Source organism: Silene latifolia, chromosome 9 (genome assembly GCF_048544455.1).
Source record: "Silene latifolia isolate original U9 population chromosome 9, ASM4854445v1, whole genome shotgun sequence".
Taxonomy (NCBI): domain Eukaryota; kingdom Viridiplantae; phylum Streptophyta; class Magnoliopsida; order Caryophyllales; family Caryophyllaceae; genus Silene; species Silene latifolia.
The window spans coordinates 7,982,756-7,988,242 of record NC_133534.1 but is presented as its reverse complement, the minus strand read 5'-3'; the positions used below and the strand labels follow the sequence as shown (position 1 = coordinate 7,988,242).

Sequence of the window (5,487 nt, the reverse complement as noted above, 5' to 3'; positions counted from 1 at the left end):
AAACAAGAGTAAGGTATCTTGTGGGTGGGAGTTTAGTGAAATTTTTGGAATAGATTGAAATTTGAATCTAATTCACTTTTTGGTTGAAGTATTTTGGAATGGAGTTAAGATCGTTTGGTTCATTAGTTATGAATGAAATGTTAGAAATCATAGAAGTATGAGATTTCAGTTTCATACATTTTAAAACTTGTTTGGTTCATTTGAATAATAAACATGAAGGGATGAAGTTTGAATCAAAGAGGAGAAGGTGGGTATCAGATTCCAAGGTGTTGAAATTGAGATATAATCCATTAGTTATTAAACTTCATTACAAATTGCTCCAACCAAAATTGGGATGGATCAAATTCATTCCAATGGAGTCAAGAAAACGATCATTCTAATTTAATTCTTACCTCTTAGAATCTCATACCGAGTAACCCATCTCTTCCCCCCAAGTTTCTAACTCCATTTCACCCAACGTTATTATTATTCTTCATTCCCGCGTCGAATCAAACAACTATAAATAAGTATGGGGTTCCAACTTCATACCTCTAATCTTCCATGGTATCACACTTTAAAATGACCCATCAGATAAGCACAAAATTTATCTCATTTATACAAAGATTCTTTGTCAAACACAACCTTTAAAAAAAAAATCTTCCAAACACCACCTTAAAAAAAAAAGTTTGTAAAACACAACCTTTAATAAGTTTTTGGGATAATTCACGTGGTGCCCCTGAGGTTTGGCTTAATTCACGTGGTACCCCTGCGTTTAAGAATGTGCACATGGTGCCCCTGAACTTTCAGTTTAGTGCACTATTTGCCCTTTGCCATTAACGGTGTCAAATATTAAACGGCAGCAGGTTTGGGGGGAAAGTTAGTTAAAGCACAACAACCTTTTGAATTTCCAACTAACTAAAATCTGCAACTAACTATAAGTAACTTATTTGACTTTCACCAAATACCCCTGAAGTTTGAGAATTATGCACCAAATACCCCTGAAATTTGAGAATTGTGCACGAAATACCCCTGTTACCAAAAAGACCTATAAGGTCATTGGCTAGCTAGAAAAGTAGCCGTTGGATTTGAAGTTATTATTGCATATAAAGAGAATTGATGTTAAAATTGAGAGCCCAAATCATTGAGTGACTCTTAAAACACTACCACAAACATAGTCCTACTATAATAATGCAATCATCTAACTCAAAATCTAATTCAAAAGGGGTGCAAATAGATAACAAAGATATCCCTACTATAATAATGCAAAGAATTCCTAGATCAACTACTAAGAGAAAAGAGATTTATACTCCACATTATAGGTCAAGAGCTGCTAAAACTAATGCTGAGGCAACTAAGATAAGGATAGGGAGGGGTAAGAAAAGGGTGAGCCAGTTAATTTGGGCTTGGATGAGGATGAACATATGAAGAGATTGAGGAATTTGATGAAGATTACTCTTGCCACGATGAAGAGAGTGAAGGGGATGAAGATGGTGCGAGGATGGTTGGATGCCATGATGTTATATAATGCATGAAGGTTGTTTTAGATTTCAGAAATCTCCATTTTTGATATCACAATGCTAGTACACTTACTTCATTATAATATAGACTAAAAACATATATATTATTGTGATTGTTTCCAACTAAATTGAAACATTTTAGATAAAATTATAATATATTTTTAAGTCACAAATGCTAGTTGTTTGTTCCTTCAATTTCTTCTTCAACTCTTCTATAATCTTGAGGGGTTTGCTCCCAAGGTCCTGATGACCTTATATTGAATCTCTTCTTGCATTTAGGGCAATTTTTGCTATTTATTTGCACTCATTTTGAATTAGATCTTAAATTAGATGATTTCATTATTATAGTAGGAATATGTTTGTAATAGTATTTTAAGAGTCACTCAATGATTTGCGCTCTCAATTTTAACATCAACTCACTTTATATGCAATAACTCCAGTCCAACGGCTACTTTTCTAGTTGTTACAGGTGTTTTTGGTAACAGGGGTATTTCTTGCACAATTCTCAAACCTCGGGGGTATTTGGTGCACAATTCTCAAACTTCAGGGGTATTTGGTGAAAGTCAAATTAGTTACTTATAGTTAGTTGTAGATTTTAGTTAGTTGGAAATTCAAAAGGTTGTTGGGATTTAACTAACTTTCCCCCCAAACCTGTTGCCGTTTAATATTTGACACCGTTAATGGCAAAGGGCAAATTGTGCACTAAACTGAAAGTTCAGGGGCACCATGTGCACATTCTTAAACGCAGGGGTACCACGTGAATTAAGCCAAACCTCAGGGGCACCACGTGAATTATCCCTAAGTTTTTTGTTGTCAAACACGACTTTTTGGCCGAAGGACTTAACATTTTGTAATGGGGTAACTTTCAGTCGATGTTTGAGATAGCAAACGATGTCGGTTTGAGGCGTTTTTGGACTCGTTGGAAAAGTGGAAATACAAGCTTTCCAAGGGTTATCAATACGATGGTCAAAGGCGGCCTTATGTGGGGTCTATTGTTGTGTAAAGTATGGCTGGTCGGAGAGATTAGCGAGTGGTCGGAAATTTTTAGTGGGTCTTTTAAAGAGGTTATAATGCTTTGTTTGGTCTGAAAATTGGTATGTAGGTAGCGGGGAGTGTAAGGTAGGCCGTAGTTGTGTTGTTTTTTGTGGTTGTTTGTTGTAAGTGTTGGTTTGAGGTGAGTGAATTGACCCACACAAAAAAATCCTACTTTGACATTCTTTTGAATGTTTTTTACCTTCAAATTAACTCCCCTCGAAGCACCACTTGTAACCAACAACCACAAAAAACAACACAACTACGGTCTACCTTACACTTCCCGCTACCTACATACCAATTTTCAGACCAAACAAAGCATCATAACCTCTTTAAAAGACCCACTAAAAATCCCCGACCACTCGTTAATCTCTCCGACTAGCCTTACTTTACACAACAATAGACCCCACATAAGGCCACTTTTGACCATCGTGTTGATAACTCATGGAAAGCTTGTATTTCCACCTTTCCAACGAGTCCAAGAACACCTCAAACCGACATCGTTTGATATCCCAAACATCGATTGAAAGTTACCCCATTGCAAAATATTAAGTCCTTCAGCCAAAAAGTCGTGTTTGACAACAAAAAATTTATTAAAGGTTGTGTTTTACAAACTTTTTTTTTAAAAGTGGTGTTTGGAAAAAAGATTTTTTTAAAGGTTGTGTTTGACAAAAAAAAACCCTTATACAAATGAGGTACTCCCTCCTATTCTTAGGATTTGCCAAATATTCCTTTTTTGACATATTCACTAGAATTGCGTCATTTCCATTTTAATCATATTTTTGTTGGTAATAGTCACTCTGCTTATTGTTGAGACTCATCTGTAACACCCCCTCATACCAAGGTACCTTACCAAGGACTACCCTAGCATGAGAGGTTGTTACCATCTCGGCTGCCCGAGGTTAGTATATCAAAAGCAACAATCCAAACAACTTTATTAAAGTATGAAGAGTTTAACGATTACATAATCTCAGCCCAACTCAAAATAAAAGTGTAAGAAACTCAATACAACTGAAATCAAAGACAACTAAACTCGTAACAGCGGAAGCTAGACTCGAAGTGATGACTCCCCATGACTGTCCCAAAGCTACACATCTGCATTACCTGTCATAATCTGCTCACCATCCCCGAATGGATCACCTCAGGTTTTACAAAACAACAACGGGGTCAGTACCGTTCAATCAATATAAAACAACAAACAATACAACCAGCTGATCATACTCCATCCCCGGTCTCCCGATCTCACACAGTAACCGACTACACACCGAAGTGTGTAGCCCTGCCAGATTACCCATTGCAACAGGTAATCCTCGCCGCCAGTGGGTGACCGCAGCCCATCCCCACCTAGTCCAGCTCATCAACGAGCGACTAACAATCCATGTCCCTTAATGTGCACATCCCCTCCCGTGACGGGTTCCACGGAGGGCGAACTAGGGTGTGAAGCCACTCCCGCAAGTGACTCCACCACAATCACACACAGCATCACAGCTGTCACAACACCACAACCGTCACAACACAACCACCCCATCACCGTCACCACAACACCCAACCTCCGATGATCAGCAGATAACAACAATTATGAAACATATGCAATCTCAATCAATTAACAGTACTGAGTAGGAGAAACCCTACCTTTTCGCAATCCAAGCACACACAAGCAATCAACTATGATCCTTCACATATCCATCACCTACATAACATAATTATATATAATTACCACCTACTCAATCAATTAATGATGCACATAACCTAGACTCATCATAACTTAATATAGAAATATCAACTTAAAGAAATAACACGACTTTTCCTGATTTTCCAGCACATGACAGACTCGGTATAAAATACATAACTAATTCCAGAAAAATAGAATGGATGCAAGGCCAATTGTATTGGAACCCCATGAGTCTTAGCTACAAATTATATCTAACTAAGTTTTCTCAAATTCCAAACTTATCAAGGGTTTTCAGACTGATTTCCAAAAGCTGACAGAATCCGTCGCATAAAAAGTATTGATTCATAAAACGAGTTTAAATCATTATTTTTCATAAATTCCAAATCCTATTGTCATCTATACTCTACAAGTATGATGTATGAAAAATCCCCAAAACGGAATCGACATATAAATTAGGGTTTCAAATCATTTTCAACAACCAAAACAAATTCGCGGACTTTTCAGCGACATGTTCATAAATAAATCACCTAGGACAAACCATAAGGAATTTGACTACGATATTTGATATGCATAAACTAGACTTCAAATAAACAGGACTCTCTTCTCAAACTTTTCGAAGACAACTACTTTAAAACAGTATAAACAATTGAATGAAATCGACTTACAAACAGGGAAATCAAATTAGGTTGAAATCGGTGAGAAATCTTCAATCAAATGAAGGGCTCGACAAATCCTCTTCCTCTCCCTCTCTCTAGGTTTAGAAATAGATTTAGAGATGTTAAAATTATTTTAGAAAAGGCTTAACTGTTACAAACAAAAACCCTTTGGCCAAAACATAAAATAAACCGTCTAACTCGCTGAACCGGTTTACTCGGTCAAGCGCACTCGGTCGAGTAAGACACACTCGACCGAGTACCAACCAAGTACTCGACCGAGTACTCCAACTAAAATACGGAGTATTACATCATCAGTCAATCATAGGAAGATGCTACGGTTACACTCGGTGTATAGAATCTTCTATACACTACCAATAAAACTTAAACATGTGGCGGAATCTATTAATTAGTTATAGAAGGAATAATTTTCAATATGGAGGGAAAATAGAAAAAGTAAAGGAGGGATAATTATTAGGAATTTTATTATTTTTAAAATCAGGAACTAATTATTTTATGTGTAAAGGAAATAAACACTTAATATTTGCATTAATTGCATGAATTTATGTGTAATTTGTTCTTTAATTTCTAAATTAATACCAAATTTGGAAGGGTATTAAATGCTTAAATACAA

General features: G+C 36.5%; 1 long non-coding RNA gene across 1 annotated transcript; it reads right to left on the bottom strand.

Annotated features, from left to right (window-relative positions):
- Window positions 1-3,466: 3,466 nt before the first annotated feature.
- On the bottom strand, window positions 3,467-4,992 carry LOC141602391 (uncharacterized). Its single transcript, XR_012524426.1, has 3 exons — window positions 4,866-4,992; window positions 4,161-4,218; window positions 3,467-3,642 (listed from the first exon to the last, which is right to left on the bottom strand). It is a non-coding gene; the product is annotated as an uncharacterized LOC141602391 (long non-coding RNA).
- Window positions 4,993-5,487: the final 495 nt, after the last annotated feature.